The sequence below is a fragment of the Triturus cristatus genome, chromosome 3_1 (assembly GCF_964204655.1).
Source record: "Triturus cristatus chromosome 3_1, aTriCri1.1, whole genome shotgun sequence".
NCBI classification, from domain to species: Eukaryota; Metazoa; Chordata; class Amphibia; order Caudata; family Salamandridae; genus Triturus; species Triturus cristatus.
This window is the reverse complement of record NC_140583.1, coordinates 768,374,960-768,391,852: the sequence shown is the minus strand read 5'-3', so window position 1 is coordinate 768,391,852 and position 16,893 is coordinate 768,374,960. Positions and strand designations below refer to the sequence as shown.

The window sequence follows — 16,893 nt, the reverse complement described above, 5'->3', positions numbered from 1 at the left end:
AGCCCCGACACCCACCGACCATGCACGCAACCTGGGAATCATCCTCGACTCAACGCTGTCCATGACCAAGCAAGTCAACGCCGTCTCCTCCTCCTGCTTCAACACCCTCCGCATGCTCTGCAAGATCTACAGGTGGATCCCGACAGATACAAGAAGAAAAGTCACCCAGGCCCTCGTCAGCAGCAGACTTGACTACGGAAACTCCCTCTACGCGGGAGCCCCGACCAAGCTCATCAAACGACTGCAACGCATCCAAAACGCATCTGCGCGACTGATCCTCGACGTACCTCGCCACAGCCACATCACCCCCACCTGAGAAACCTGCACTGTCTCCTCGTCAACCAGAGGATAGCCTTGAAGCTCCTCATCCACACACACAAGGCACTCCACAAGACCGGCCCAGCCTACCTCAACAGACGACTTTTCTTCTACATTCCCAACCGCCAGCTCCGCTCCGCAGACCTTGCACTCGCCACCGTCCCTTGCATCTGAAGAACAACCACCGGCGCCAAGACCTGGAACACCCTCCCACTGAGCCTACGAAAGACACAAGACCTGCTGACCTTCAGGAGGCTACTCAAGACCTGGCTGTTTGACCAGTAGCGGCACCCCCTCTCCCAGCGCCTTGAGACCCTCGCGGGTATGTAGTGCGCTGTACAAAAGATTGATTGATTGATTGATCGCAGGTCTGGGTTTGAACTAGGGCGCGTGCGCCCCAGTAGTGAGGAATACCTTTGTGTGTTTTCACTACCTATGAGGCTTTCTCTTTCCATACGTTAACATGGGGCAGTGGATGACATTACTTCAGACTGCAATAGTGAACTGCAGTAAAGCAGCCTCATGATGTTTAAGCCTGGGCAGAGACCTCTGCTCCGCCCGCGGAGTGTGCAGAGATTTGCTACGCATTTCTTGTGAGAAACTGGGCGTATGCGCAGTTTTCTCAAGGATTACCCAGACGGCGAGGAAGAGGAGGAGGGCAGCCCGGGACGCCGCTGTACAGGTAAGTGGTTTTAATTTACTTTTAAGTAATGCAGAATTACTTGTTAATATGGGGGGGTGGAGGCGGATGGCGTAGAGGAGGGAGTGGACTTCCAAGGTATTTGTTCGAAACTCCGTGGTCCTCCGCATAGCCCCGCTACGCCCAGGGTTCATGATGTTTCCTATCAATGGACTCACAATGACATACCCTTTCCAATGGTAAAGGTTTTTTGGCACAACTCGCTTAAAATGGCACTTGTAGAATGTGTGAGGCAGAAAAAGTTTCAATGCTAATGATCATTTAACACTGCAAAGACTTTACATTTTGTGAGCGCACACTCATTTAATGTGGCCACCATTTACTTTTTATAATATTTCAGAAAAAAGAAAAGGTCATTAATGTGGTTGTATTGATAAAGACACAACAGCCTAAACCACAAATGTTTCTTAATCTCGCATTCCTTTACCATGGATGCCTTTACCACGAAATTTCATGGTAAAGGCATGAATGGTAAAGGGGTATGTGTTGCTAAGGTCGCGACCCCCCTTAGCCCACCCTAAGCTACAAACTGCCCCCCTCTCCTCCCCTCCCCGCCCTGTGTTCCAAATACCCCTCCCAACTCCCACGTTGTCCTTAACCCTTAAAGACCACCTCGGCTCCCTTCCACCCTCTTGCGCTGTCCCTACAACTACCCCAACCCCATCCACTGCCCTTAGGCAAATCCCTATTTTAAAAATTACCCTGCCTAACCATTCCACTCCCCCTGCCCTAAGGCCTAAAACCCTGTCCCTTAACCTGACCCAGCACAGGCTTGATCCAGCCTTAAAAACTACCCCTCCTTCCCCAAAGCCCTAAAAACTATCTCGACTACCCATTCCACTCCCCCCTGCCCTGAGGCCTAATACCCTAACACCTAATTAGAAAACAACACAGACCCTCCCTCAGCCCTAGAAACTACTTCGAACCCCCAGCCCAGAAAACTACCCTGACCCCCCCCCAGCCCAGAAAACTACCCCTGACCCACCCCCCAGCCCACCAAACTACCCCAGCCCAGAAAACTACCCCAACCTCCCCAGCCCAGAAAACTACTCCTGACCCACCCCCAGCCCCGAAATAAAAACCCTACACTCCCCAGCCCACAACACTTTCCTGACCCACAACCAGCCCAGAAAACTACCACTGACGCCCTAGGCCAGAAAACTGTAGCCCAGCACCAATTACCTCACCGCGGATCTCTTCCTGCGAGGTGGTCTAGCTTGTGGAGTGGAACACTTGTGGTTAAGACCGCAGTGTTCCGACTGTTTCCCCATTAATGTATATCAAAATCATATACATTTGACAGACACCCATTAGAATCAAATCTGTCAGTCCTTTAACAGAAATTAAAACCCACAAAAACGTTTCACAACACATTACATGTAACAAAATGCATAATACAATACCATTTCACCTATGTGTAAATGTATAGCAGTGTTTTGTATCCTGGTTCTGAAATGATCTAAGATAAACAGCTAGACCAATTTCAACCATTTGATAGCTCAGGCCTGGAGGGCCTATACCAGAAGCGGAAAAAATGAATATTTTCTTTACACAATTTACATAATTCGCAATGAAAGCACAAGTTGACTTATTAACAATGCTGCCTGGGTTGTGCCCTAGTTGACGCGTTTCAAACCCTGGAAAACCTGGGGGCTCTCCTCAAGACTCAGAACACATGGATACTCTAAAAGAAAAACATGATGTTTTTAATATCTCATAAGTGTGTGTATCGAGTCGAAATTACAATGACTATTGATTCAACTGTTTACCTTCAACCCTACCTTCAACCACGGAGTGAATATGTGTTTTGGTCATTCAATTCATCTCAAGGAAAGTGGATCACAAGTCTTTTTAATGAACAAAAAAAAAAGGTCTTTCAGGATGATACACCGTGTCTGTCATCATCTTGCTCTTATAATACCTTATTTTTCTTTTTTTTAAACAGGTTGTTGTGTGTTCACTTCCTTGTTATAGTAATCTGCCAGCCAAATATTGCTGCATATCATATTCTGGATTTTCTCAGTGGGGAACTGGGTGTGATTATATGTAGCAATTGTGTATTTGTAACAAACGTTTTATAAAAAGAGAAAGAAGAAATACAAAAGTCTGCCAGCACAATGTAGAGATTTCAATGCATCACATTAAAAGCGAAGATAAATGCTCTGAGATGGAACGGCTGCTGGGTCAATTTCCCTAAAAAGCTATAAAATTAAATCTGTATTACACTTGCAAACCTATTAATGCAAGACGAGCAAGACAAGAAGCTGTTATCACTTACTAATGCTGGCTCTCTTTCCTTAGTTAATTCTTTCTTTAACCCGTTTTTTGCCAAGGGCCTGGGACCTTGGTCCTGGAACCTTGATCCTGGGTCCTGGATCAGGTAACCTTGGTCCCGGGTCCTAGGCCTGGGTTCTGGGACCTGGGTCCCGAGGCTTGGGTTACATAAAATACTTGAAACTGACCTCAGGTATCGTATTATAACCAAATACGTTCTTTTATACATGTTTGATTACACAATATAGTCAGCATGTATTTACTATTTAGTGACAGCATGAGGGAGCACTACTTCGCCACGAATATAACAAAATAGATTATAAAACTAAATAGGTTGATTGCATGCCCGCACCTTGCTAACCACAGGATTACTCCTATAATGGAGTCTCAAACACCAACTGTACCAGTATATTTTATAAAGATAACATAAACAATTGGGGGCTTCGCTTGTTCTTTCTTCCCCCTATTGATATATGGATGCACAAAGAAGTTGTACGAGAAGCATGTACAACACCAGTTTCACATGAATTTCCACACAGTTCTATTCATTTTTTTAAAATTCGCACAAATCACCGAAGTCACTTTGTCAATCATTTGAAAAGTAAAGTGTTCTTACTACCATTGCATACACGAACAAGTACCTGTTTATATATTCCCTTCCCCCCGAAGAAGTCGCGGGATAATCCCCTAACAGCGACGAAAAAAGTGTTGGCTAAGAAGACTTAAAGATCTTGAATTGAAGACATCTAAAAATATAAAGACAAGCATCATTGTGATATTTTATGTAACTTTATGTATTTACATTTGAACGTGTGCAGAGGATTTGTATATATAGCATAAGTGGTCTGCTGGACACACAAGTGGGGATCTGGTGATTTATCCCTACCTTATGCACCATGCCAGATTCCCTGCCATAACTGATTTGTACTTGTGATAGACCTTAGAGCGCCATTTTGCCTATTGCTGACCACCAACTGTATAACCCGAGGCTTGGGTCCTGGGTCCTAGGGCCTGGACCCTAGGGCCTGGAACCTGGTGCCTAGGCGACGGTGCTTGGGTACCGATACTGGGTCCTGAGACCTGGCTCCTGGGGCCCGGGTCCTGTGGGTTGGGTCCTGGGTTCTGAGTCCTGGGTTCTGAGTACTGGAGCCAGGGGCCCAGGTCCTGGGACTCACAGCCTGGATCCTGAGTCCTGGGTACAGGGACCTTGGTCACAGAGTTTGGGTCCTGGGTCCTGCACCCGGGATGTGGTGCCTGGGGACTGGGTACTGGGGCCTGGGTCATTGGTCCTGGGTCCTAGGTCCTCAGCCCTTGTGCCTGGGGCCTTAGGCCTAGGGCCTGGGTCCCAGGTCCTGGTGCCTAGGTCCTAGGTCCTGGGGCATGTGTCATGGGTCCTGGGTTCTTGGGCCTGTGGCCTGAGGACTGGGCCCTGTGGCCTGGGTCCTGCGCCTTTGTCCTGGGCCATCTGGTCCCCCGCAATGCCTGTGCTTTAAGGTGCCCCAGGTTGGAGCTCCAGCAGGGCCCCTCTTGCAGCTCTGTGCCCGGAGGCCCAGCTCGGGTTCCGAGCACCCGAGCGGCAACGTCCCCATAACTTGGCATGTAGTCACATGCCATGCTTTCCACTGGGGAGACCAGATAGTGTGGCTGCCCTGGAAGTCCTAATGAGGGCTTATTTGCTTCCTTGAGCCAAGCCAGGGCTCCATGATGCTGGGTGTATTCGTGCCTTTGGTCCCCTCTGTCACTTGCTGTGCATGGATTACAAGAAAGGGGGGTAGCATTCCTCCAGATTACTAGTCCCAGGGTACCCTCGACCCCCTTGTGGTCTAGTGATTCTCAGCCAGCGATCAGATGGTCTAGGACTGGGGCCCTTCGGGTGGGGGCCCCCCATCCAGATCTCTGTCCTAAGGACAGCCATGTGGCAGAGTGCATGGGTCCTGAGTCCCTGGGCATGGGATGCAGGGCTTAGGTCCCAGGGCATGGGTCCTGGGCCTGAGGCCTGAGTCCTGGTGCCTGGGTCCTGGATCCAGGATCCTGTGGCCTTGGTCCCGGGACCTGGTGCCTGGGACCTGGGTCCTGGGCCCTTGGTCCCGGGTCCTGGTGCCTAGGTACTTGGTCATGGGTCCTAGGGCCTAGGTCCTGAGTCATGAGTCTTGAGGCCTCGGTCCAAGGTCCTGGTACAAGGGTCCCGGGTCTCAGTCCTGGGGCATGGGTCCTGGGACCTGGTGTCTGGGTCCCTGGTTCCAGGTCCTCATCCCCTGGGCTTGGATCCCTGGGACCTGGGTCATCGACCCAGGTCCTGAGTCCTGGGGACTGGGTTCTAGGTCCTGGGGCCTGGAGCTTGGGTCCTGGGGCCTGGGTTCTGGGCCTGGGTTCTGGGCCTGAGTCATGGGTCCTGGGTCCTGAGTCCTGAGTCCTTGTGTCCGAACCTGAATTCCGGTGCCTGGGTTCTTGTGCCTGGGTCCTGGTGCCTGGGTTCTGGTGCCTGGGTCCTGAGACCTGGTGCCTGGGCCCTGGGTCTCGTGGCATTGGTCCTATGTCCTGGTTCCTCGGGCCTGGGTCCCGGGGCCTGGATCCCGCATCCTGGGTCCTGAGGCTTGTGTCCTGGTGCCTGGGGTCTGGGAGCTGGGTTCTGGTGCCTGAGTACTGGTTCCTGGGGGTCAAGGCCATGGTTCCTGGGTCCCTGGACTGGTGACTGGGGCCTGGGTACTAGGTACTGGACCTGGGTCATGGGTCCTGGATCCTAGGGCCTAGATCATGGGTCCTGGGTCCTGTGTCCTGGTGCCTCAGGCCTTTGGCCTGGGTCCTGGGGCTGGGTCCTGCATCTTGGGTCCTGAGGCTTGTGTCCTGGTGCCTGGGGTCTGGGAGATGGGTGCTGGTGCCTGAGCCTGTGGTGCTGGTGACTGGGGCCTTTGTCTTGGGGCCTGGGTCTTGGGGCCAGGGACCCGGGCCCCCACTCCTGGGGCATGGGGCAAAGGGCTTGGGTCCTGAGCCCGGGACATGGGTCCTAGGTCCCAGGGCCTGGGTCCTCTGGCCTGGATCCTGGTGCCTGGGTACTGAGTCCTTGGTCGCAAGGCTTATGTGCCAGGGACTGGGGTCTGGGAGCTGGGTTCTGGTGCCAGAGTCCTGGTTCTTGGGGTCAAGGGCATGTGTCCTGGGGCCTGGGTCTCAGGTGCTGGTGACTGCGGCCTGGATCCTGGGTACTGGGTAATGGGGCCTGGGTCATGAGTCCTGGGTCCTGGATCCTGGGGCCTGGATCATGGGTCCTGGGATCTAGGTCAGGGGTCCTGGGTCCTAAGTCCTGGGGCCTGGATAATGGGCCCGAGGCCTGGGCCCTGGTGCCTGTGGCCTGGGTCCTGAGCCCGTGTCCTGTGCCATCTACTCCACTGCTTGGCCTGCATATTAAGGTGCCCCCGGACCCCGGGTTGGAGCGTCCTCAGGATCCCTCTTGAAACCCTGTGCCTGAGTCCCAACTGGGGCTTTGAGCACACATATGGCAGGGTCCCCTCAGCCTGGCCATTAGGTTGCTCTCCATGCTTTCCACTAGGGCTACCAGATGCCCGTGCTGCCCTGGAAGTCCCGGTGGGGGCTCATTTGCTTCCTCAAGCTCAGTCACGGCTTCAGGAGGTCGGGTGCAAGTGGTTTTGGTCCCCTATATCACTCAGTGCTCATGGATCCCGAGAAAGGGGATAGTCTTCCTCCGGATTACTAGGGAAAGAGTCCCTGGACCCCTTTGTGGTCTGGCGGTTCTCAGCCAGAGACCAGATGGCCCAGGGCCAGGGCCCTTGGGGTGGTGGCCCCCATCCTGATCTCATCCTCAGACCTCACAGCACCCCTGTGCTGGGCTTTTTCCTCCAGCCCACTGCGTGGTAGAGCACCTGGGATGGGGACCCAGGGATGCCTCCCCTACACAGTTGGATCCAGGAGCTCCAACTCGGCCCGGGGCCCCACCGGGTCCTGGGTGGGTGCTCCGACCCTAGGTTCTGTCCTCAAGCCTGCCGCACCACCATGGGTCCTGGACGGGGTGTCCATTGGGCCCAGGGAGGCATCCCCTGAATGTCCGGAGTACGGAGCTCTGACTGAGGCCCTGGCAGGCCCTGGGGGGACCTTGCCCAATGGTCCTTTCCTCCAATCCAACCTTCCCATACACCAGGCAGGGAGACCAAGCGGACATCCCAGCTGCCCTAGAAGTCCCAATGAGGGATCATTTGCTTCCCCATCCCAGGCAGGGCTCTAGGAGGTCAAGTGCATTTGTGTCGGTGGTCCCCTCTGTCCCTCGCTGTGCATGGATTACGGGTGGTAGCTTTCCTCTAGATTATTAGGGTCAGGGTACTCTGGACCCCCTTATGGTCCAGCGGCTCAGCCTGGTGCTGCCCGGGTCCACCCACCCGAAGCAGAGTATCTTACACCCACCTATACTCGGATTCCCATTATCTACGGAGTACCAAAAACCCACAAAGACCAGAAGGACCCCCCAATGAGACCCATCGTATCTACCATTGGGTCGGCAACAGAACCCCTATCAAAATATATCGATCGTTTCCTCCAACCCCTGGTCACCATGCTTCCATCTTATGTGAAGGATACAGGGCATTTCATTTCCAAAATAGAAGGCCTACAGTACGATCCTGAACGAGAGATATTAGTCACCATGGACATAGAGTCCCTATACTCTAACATACCTCAGGGAGATGCGTTGAAAGTAGTCAAAGACAAAATAGATTCTGTAGCATCATTACAAAACAGCACATTCTTGACCGAATGTTTGGAAGTGGTTCTGGAAGAGAACTTTTTTGAGTTCGATGGTGACTTTTACCATCAAGTCCAGGGAGTAAGCATGGGGGCAGCCTGTGCGCCGAGTGTCGCCTGTCTATATATGGGACACTTTGAAGAGCGTAATATCTATAACGAGGTTGCCCCTTTCTATGAAAATGTTCGTCACTGGTCACGCTTCATAGACGATATTTTTTTCGTCTGGAGCGGTGACCGAGAATCCCTTAATGAATTCATTTCCTGGATCAATCTAGCCGATTCAAACCTTCATTTCACGGCACAAAGCAGCACTGAAAAGCTGGAATTCTTGGATGTCTATGTTAAACATGAGAGCAACCTACTTCAGGTATCACTCTTTACCAAACCCACCTCCAGGAATACTCTGCTCCACTTTGAAAGCTTCCATCCCAATAGTCAAAAATCAAGCATTCCATTCAGTCAGTTCTTAAGATTGCGCAGGAACTGTTCATCAGTCAAAGATTATCTATTACATGCAGAGTCAATGAAACAAAAATTCCTCTTACGAGGATACCCTAACAGGCTTGTTAGGGATGCCCTCAAGAGAGACAGATATTTTAATCGGGATACCTTGTTTACACCCAAGAAGGAAGAAAACAAGACGGAAAAACTGGTTTGTGTCATCAAACACTCTTCCATAAACCATAAAATACGACAAATCATCAACTCACAGTGGCACCTCCTAAATCTGGACAATGAAGCAGAGAAGATACCCAAGCCTTTATTTGCATTCCGGAGGAACAAAAACTTAAAAAATCTATTGGTCAGAGCCAAACCACAAGAGCGGAATACATTGACACAGAGATCTATTGTGGGCAATACCCCCGTTCTAGGACATCATCAATGTGGAGGATGTCAAGCATGCCCCAACGCTATTGTCAACGACACCATTGTAATCAATAATAAAACCATCAATCTCAATGAAATGACCAACTGTAAAACAACTAACTGTATCTATGTTATCTTATGCCCATGCAAAATCCCCTATGTAGGAGAGACTGGCAGAGAATGCAAAATACGCATAGGGGAACACAAATCTAACATCAGGCGAAATAACCTTTCAGCACCATTGGTCAAACATTGGATGGAGTCCAACCACACTGAGAAGGACCTACGTTGGACAATCTTAGAAAGGGTCCGCATGCAAAAAGGCACTGACAGCACCCGGATACGTAAAAAGCGAGAAGTCTTTTGGATCTACTTCCTGGACTCCAAGACAAGGGGGCTCAATGAGGAATTGCCCTGGGAAAATGCTATCATTTAAACATCATATTAGAGCTATGTGTCCCTCTCAAAGAGACTGAAAAATGATTTGGATCCCTATTAATCTCTGTCATGAACTGACACAATAGATCCTCCATTGGTTCTCTTCGCCAAATCTTTTGGACACATACACAATACTAATAAGGCGCTCTTTAACTTATCTACCTGAGCCCTTACCACGAATTCCCTGTTGTCGACTGCACTGCAGACTGTCAGAGACTACTGTATCTGGTAAGATGCCGCATCACAGCCAGCGATCATAGCGGTGACCTTAAAACACCCCTATCCGAATTCTCTCCAGAATCCATAGCCACCTCTTTGATACTACCTTAGGACGTGATGTCAGCCCCTGTTAGTATATAAGCAGCTGCTCCCAATCAAACTGGTCGTTGCTCGCTTCGCAGTAAGCAGAGGACCAGCAGCGGAGCAGCGTCTACTTTGATCTACGTGCCTGGACTAAAACGAAGAACTGAAAGCATCAGAAAACTTCCTCTCGGTAAGCGCGTATAAAATAGGTATTTAGGCTAAGACAACAGCTCCCACACTCGTTCTATCTGCACAGTAGCGTTAACTTTTTATTGTCTTGTTATTTCGCCCATTAGATACGGCGGAGGAATTCTATTCTTTTTTTCCCCCGGTCACACGCCGCAACAGCGCGATGTCCTCCCTGAACTAAAACGGCGATTAATTAACGTTTGAGTTACTCGCGTATAATGCGGAGCAGCGCCCACATTGATCCGCACACCTGGTCGTAGGCGAAGGACTGAACGCTTTAGAAAACTTCCCCCCGGTAAGCGCTCAGATAATAGACAGAATGACCACGACTTCAGTTTCCCCGCTCTTTTAATTGGCGCTGGATTGTTAACTCTATTTGTTTTGTTATTTGACCCACCAGATTCTGCGGCGGAGTCCTATTCTCCTTTTTTTCACCCAGCCACACGCCAAACAGGAACAGCGATACGTCCTAAAAGGTGATTAATCACATCTTCGAGGTATTCACATTTCATACGGGGCAATGATTAGTAATTACCTTGACCCCATAATTAGCCTATAGCTAATTCTAATCATTTTGTCTGACTCACCAGACGCTGTGGCAGAATCCATTTTCCTTTTCCTCACCAACCTTGGAAGCGTGAGGATAGGCGCACATCTAGCTGGAATTACGGGGTGGTTTCTCTAAAAACTTAACAGGTGATGATTTACATCTTTAAGTTTCTCACTTATGACTTAGTTCTATGATTTATATATATAAAAATAGACCTTCACTAGTCCATCTTGTTTTAATTGATGTTTCTGACCCATTGACTCTTATTCATCGCTCAAATAGTGAGAACAGAGAACACCTATAAACCGTTGATTTCAAGTAGATTAAGTTCCAGGGACATGGCCTTTGTCGTCCTTTATAAACATCACAAATCTAATAAACTATGTTTTATGTTAGAAATGCTAATCTTTCCTGATCTACTTTCTTCCTTAGATCTCGCATGCCTATAAGTTGAAAAGTTCCCCTACATTGCCATATATGTGTACCACTAGTAGTACTGAGGTTGCATCACTGAAGGAGAAAGAGAGATATATATTCTCATCTTCCCATCTGATCCCTTGGTGAGCATGTTTCTCATCTTCCTTTACCTAACCATCAGTTTCATGCAGACATCGCACCCCTACTTTTTATTACTGTCCTCGAAACTCACCCATCCCTTAGGTGGTATCATTCTCTTGATGATATATGGGGACACACGACCAGGGTGAATCCCCAAACGATATTTTATTTACTGAGTTTATCTAAATGCTGTTTACCAGATTTTATGCAACGGTATCCAGTCCTAGCTATATATCCAGGATTCCTTTTGATCAATTGCCAATATGACCAAACCATTTGTTGCTTGTGTATTCCTTCATAAACTTCTCTCAAATTTGCCTTTTTGTTCGTTATTTTCCATTATGTGTGCAACGTTCATAACATAATTAATATGTTCAATGCTCAACCACTCATGTATCTGGACCAGTGTCTATTTTAGATGTATTTTGTATGTTGTAACTTTATAAATAATCAGTGTTATCTAATAGATATGTTTAGAATTAACAGTTTTTTGTTCACTAATTGTTATTTATCACTTGATAGGTCCCATGGAACTTATGTCTGAATAATTTCTTGCCCTGAAGAAGGTGTTGCCCCGGTTATAAGGGGGCGTCACACCGAAACGCGCGTCGGCATATTGAACTGGATTGTTCACCACACAGATTTATTAAGATACTACAAGAACACACTTTTCTTGTTACCCCATTCTGTTCACCATATGCCATTCTTCTTTTTTGTACCCCTCGGTTTATGTTTAACACTTAAGAAGACTCGCTTACCATTATCTTGGGCCTGCATTTTGTTCTATTTTTAGCATTTAGGGTCATGTGTCTTTTGTTATACTGTATGAATGTGTCCGAGTATGAATGAGTATGTGTGAATAATTTTATTCCACAGATTGTCCATGGGTACCAATGTATTGTAGGACGAATAGGTCCTGGGTTCTGCTTGTATGAAAATGTTGGTATAATGTTTAAATCTCACGTATTCATTGAATAAGTATTTTTCTAACAAGGTCAAAAATTAAAATATGGATTAATACCTCATTTTTATGTGTTTTGTAATCCTTACACAGTCCAGTAAGAGTGGTTCTTTTCTGTCTTAAGAAACGACTTAGATGCGTTCATAAAATAACTATAGGTACAGCAGATATTTTTGTATTTACTTGTGAATTTTCCCCTGCTGCTCTACCTTCATTCATTCAGGGGTTCCCCTTTTCTAGTGGTTGTTCCACCCACCCGATACCCCAGGGGCCATGGTCCATGCCTGCCTTCCAGCCCTGCCTGATGGGCCTTTCCTCCAATATTGCCATCCCCGAGAACAGGCAGGGACATAAAGCCAACATCCCAGTGCAGGGCGCCCAGTTCTGTATACTCTGATTGATTGGGCATACTTGGTCCGTTTAGGGATGGACTGCTGGCCAGCCTCGGCTGTTGTTTCAAGTGAAGAACTTCCACCCTGCCAGGGACCATCCGACTCAAGGGCCTGCTGTTTGTGGTGACTCTACCTGGCAGATTGAAGGCTGAGCAGCCTTGGCAGCGATTGCTCCCCAGTGAGCTGCCCAAAGTTGAAGGGAGATGGGTGGCGCCTGGCCCCCAATCCTGCCTGACGCTGCAGGGCCCTGTGCACCACACCATCACCCTTCTCTGCCTAGCGCATTTCCATAGCAGCTCGGAATGACTGTTTAGTGGGGTGTCTTAGCTGCCCAGGCCAGCAACCCTGTGTTTCGCTCAGGCTGCACCTCGGCCCACCGCTCCCTTCTGTGCAGATGGATGGGCCTGCTGGTGCTTTGTGACTGCACCTGTCTCCCCAGCAACTCCCCCAGATGGGCAGGCTTACCAGCAGGCTCCCGAGGGTTGGAAGGTCGATCTGGGATGGGCACACGGATCCCAACAACCTATCCAGCAGATGCAGCTACCTGGTTGACACTGCCAGTAGCATATGCTTGTCTCAAAGATTGAGCAATGCACATGTAAGTACACATGGCTGGCACAGTAAACTGCAAATGGCTCATTAAATCATTCATGGTTCCTTTGATCACTCCATCTGTTACTTGGATAACTGTGATAATTCTAGAACTAATACATGCTGCTGAGCGCTTACCTCCAAGGATGTGTGCATTTATCAGATCTAGACCAATCCGGGCTTGTCCGGCCACTTTGGTGATTCTAGATATCCTTGGGCCGATTGCACATCCCTGTGACGGCAAGGATGCATTTGGATGTCTGCCCTATCAACTTTTAATGGGACTTTCTCTGCCTACCATGGTGACCACAAGTAATGGGGAATCAGGGTTCGTTCCGGAGAGGGAACCTAAAACATGGCTCCCACAACCAAGAAAGGCAGCAGGTGCGCAAATTTCCCACTCTCGACTCAGGGAGGGAGTGACGAAAAATAACAATCCAGGACTCTTTCAAGGCCCTGTAATTGTAATGAGTACATTTGTAATCCTTTAATGAGGATCCATTGAAGGGAAAGTCTGGTGCCAGTAGCCGCAGTAATTCCAGCTCCAAGAGCGTATATTAAAATTGCAGGTAAAAGGCTCATGGTTGGATTTGGGAATCGAGCTAGCAGTCCGCCGCAAGGCAAGCTATTGCCTGTCCCTGCCTCTTGGTGCTCCCTTGATGCTCTTGACCAAGTGTCCTGGGGATCTGAAGCATTTACTTTGAAAAAACTTAGAGTGTGGAATAATGAATAGGACTCCGGTTCTATTTTGTTGGCTTTCGAAACTAGGGCCATGTTTTAGAATGACAGCAGGGGACATTTGTATTGTGCCTCTAGTGGTGAAATTCTTGGACTGGGGCAAGACGAATCAAAGCAAAAGCATTTGCCAAACATACTTTCATTAATCAAGAATGAAAGTCCAAGATTTGAAGACAATCAGATACCATCGTAGTTCCTATCATAAACGATGCCGGCGGTGTTATTCCCATGACCCGCTGAGCAGCTTCCAGGAAACCAAAGTCTTTGGGTTCCGGGGGAGTGTGGTTGCAACGCTGAAACTTAAAGGAATTGATGGAAGGGCAACACCAAGAGAGGTGCCTGTGGCTTAATTTGACTCAACAAGGGAAACTTCATCCAGCCCGACACGGAAAGGATAGAAAGATTGATAGCTCTTTCTCGATTCTGTGGGAGGTGGTGAATGGCCGTTTCTTAGTTGGTGGAGTGATTTGTGTGGTTAATTCAGATAACAAATGTGACTCCTCCATACCAACTAGTTATGCGATTCCCAATGGTTGGTGTCCAACATTTTAGAGGGACAAGTGTCATTCAGCCACACGAGATCGAGCAATAACAGGCCTGTGATGCCCCTAGATGTCTGGGGCTGCACGCGCGCTACACTGAATGGATCAGTGTGCGTCTACCCTTCGATGACAGGTACGGGTAACCCACTGAACCCCGCTTGTTATCAGGAATGAAGAGTGCACTTATTTCCCATGAACGAGAAATTCCCAGTAAGTGGGTGTCATAAGCTTTCGTTTATTAAGTCCCTGCCCTTTTCCACACACCGCCCGTAGCTACAACCAGTTGGATGGTTTAGTGAGGTAATCGGATCGGTCCCACTGGAGTGCCGAGAAGACCATCAAGCATGACTATCGAGAGGAAGTAAAAGGTGTAACAAGGTTTCCATAGGTGAACCTGCAGAAGGATCATTAACGGCAGAGTGGCCCGAGTGACCGATGGTGGCAAGCCAAAACCCTTGGCTGCCTCCCAGAAAAAACACACACCATAGGCACAGCACTGTGCCCTGCCCTCGTGCACCATGGCCTGCAGAGCAGTCCACTTGGGTGAGGACTGGGCATGGGGCAGGATTCTCCACCCTGGAGGTCACGACTGACGTACACATGTGGGACCAGGGACAGCCCCAGCCCCTCTGGGAGTGGCACAATGGTGGCTGCTCCCGAGATGGAACCCAATCTCCCGGCATAAACCAACAGGGCAAAACCGAATGGTAGTGACTCCCTGGGCTGGGCCCTGAATGCTCTGCCGTCTGCACCCGGGCCCTCCTGCGACCGAACCTTGCCCAACTAGGCTTGGGGTGACCGAAGAGCAGCCCTTCTCGGGTGGCAGAGCAGCCTGGAAGAGAAGGAGCCGAGGCCGCGAGGGGACTCAGGCTCTTCTCGGCGGGCAGTGTACGGGAGGGGGAGCCACCCTTCTGACACATCTGACCAGGGCAGGGGATGGGCTACCCACTGGCATGGCCCGGCACCTCTGCCCAAGCAGGGGAACCTCGATGCCGCAGGGGTTGAGCCCTGTGGTGAATGGCTGAACTGCAGGTTGGGTGACCCTCCCTTGTTGCTAGGTACCTGGTTTGTCCCGGTCCTGTGCTGCCAGGCTGAGGGTTTAAAGACTCACGTGGTCCCTCTGTTCCTCCTTGAGGGACCGGCAGTGGCGGAGCTACCTGCTTCTGTTCTAGGGGCCCCACTCGCCTGTGGGGGGGACAGGGGCTCCCGGGCCAAGCACCTGGAAGCACTTTTCAAATCGTGGAGTCCAACTCCCAGTGGGGAAGCTTTGACGAGGCGCCGGGCCATCTTGCCGCATGGGCAGTGGATGGAAGGATAGCATCACCTTTCTCCCGCCTCTCCTGGGTCCGATTGATGATGTGAGTTACAATAGTAATCCTGCTCAGTACGAGAAGAACTGAAGGTTCAGATATTTGGTGTATGTGTTGGTTGAGGAGCCAATGGGGTGAAGCTATCATCTGTGGTATTATGACTGAATACCTCAAAGTCTAAATCCCCACCTAAACCGTAATGATATTGTATTGCTGTGGAGCCTCTGTTAGCCTGGGATAGCCGGCCTCTTGTGCAGGTGCGTGGAGCCACTCAGCCACTCACTTGGGGTCCAGAGCATGGACCAAAGGGGGCTGCCTCCATTGCCCTTAGTGCACCGCATGTTTGTGGGGGCACCCGATGCTAAATCATTTGGAGACACCTTGATTCTGGGTCAGGGTTTCATAAGTAGCAGAGCAGCTACCTCGCTGCAATCTATTTAAATTCATCCTTTGAGCCAAGCTTTTGTCATCGTCTGCGGGTGCCCACCGACCCCATTTATCATACCTGGGAATGGGTAGCTCTGCCAACAAGGGAAGGGATGCAGAAGGGGAATGTGGGCCCGTGGGAGGCCACCTCCACAACCTGTTACCCGGCACAGGAGGCCTTCCTGTCCTGCCCTGCACAGGGTGCTGGGACGGGGCCACGATCCCTTGCGGGTCAGCAGTGTGACCAGATGATTGGACTGAGATCCCCCTACTCCAGCACAAGTCATCGGGAGGCAAGCAGCCCCGGAATGGAGCCTCCTAAGCACTGGCCTCATAGTACTTGGCCACTCTTGTCGTCGTCGGACTGCTGTGTGACTGGGTCTGGACATCCTGGGCCATCTGGTTGCTGGGTCGTCCTGGGTCATCTGTTCTCCAGGCTATGGTACCAGATGGCCCAGCGGACTGGGTGACCAGATGGCCGGCCAGCCAGACGGCTGGGCTAGCTCCAACATTTGTCCCCCCCACTCGAGTTCTGTAAGCACCCACTTAGAGGGGGCTTAATAATCAAGGAAAATGGGCTTCCCAGGCAGTCCGGTCCATAGAGGATGTGGCCTGGGCTTATCCCTCCTTAGCTCCCCGGGCTCCAGGAAGATGGTAGCCACCCACCCAATTCAGTCAGTAACTAAGCCCGAGGTATAGCAGTGAGTCACTAACCAGGGCTGATTGGTCGCAGACTGGAGAGGACTCTCTTGCTCCCCTACTGGGATTGGAGCAAAAAGCAGAGACCAGTCCTGCATGAAGCCCCAGCCCTCGGGGTACCGAGCTGGAATACAAGCCTGAGAGAGCTCCGAGAAACCCTCAGCAGATGCCTGGGCCTGGTCTCAAATGGCAGCAACGGTTGATGTCCCATGCCACCCAGGAGGTGCCTTCAGCTGGCCAGGGGCAATGTTTACCATTCTCCGAAGAACGAGCGGGCCTGGCAAAGGG

General features: G+C 50.2%; 1 protein-coding gene and 1 pseudogene across 1 annotated transcript in view; both read left to right on the top strand.

Moving 5' to 3' along the window:
* TH (tyrosine hydroxylase) overlaps positions 1–16,893 on the top strand; it is a 389,931-nt gene that overhangs the window by 213,877 nt on the left and 159,161 nt on the right. The window lies entirely within an intron of this gene.
* Positions 12,841–14,581, top strand: LOC146860980 (18S ribosomal RNA; annotated as a pseudogene).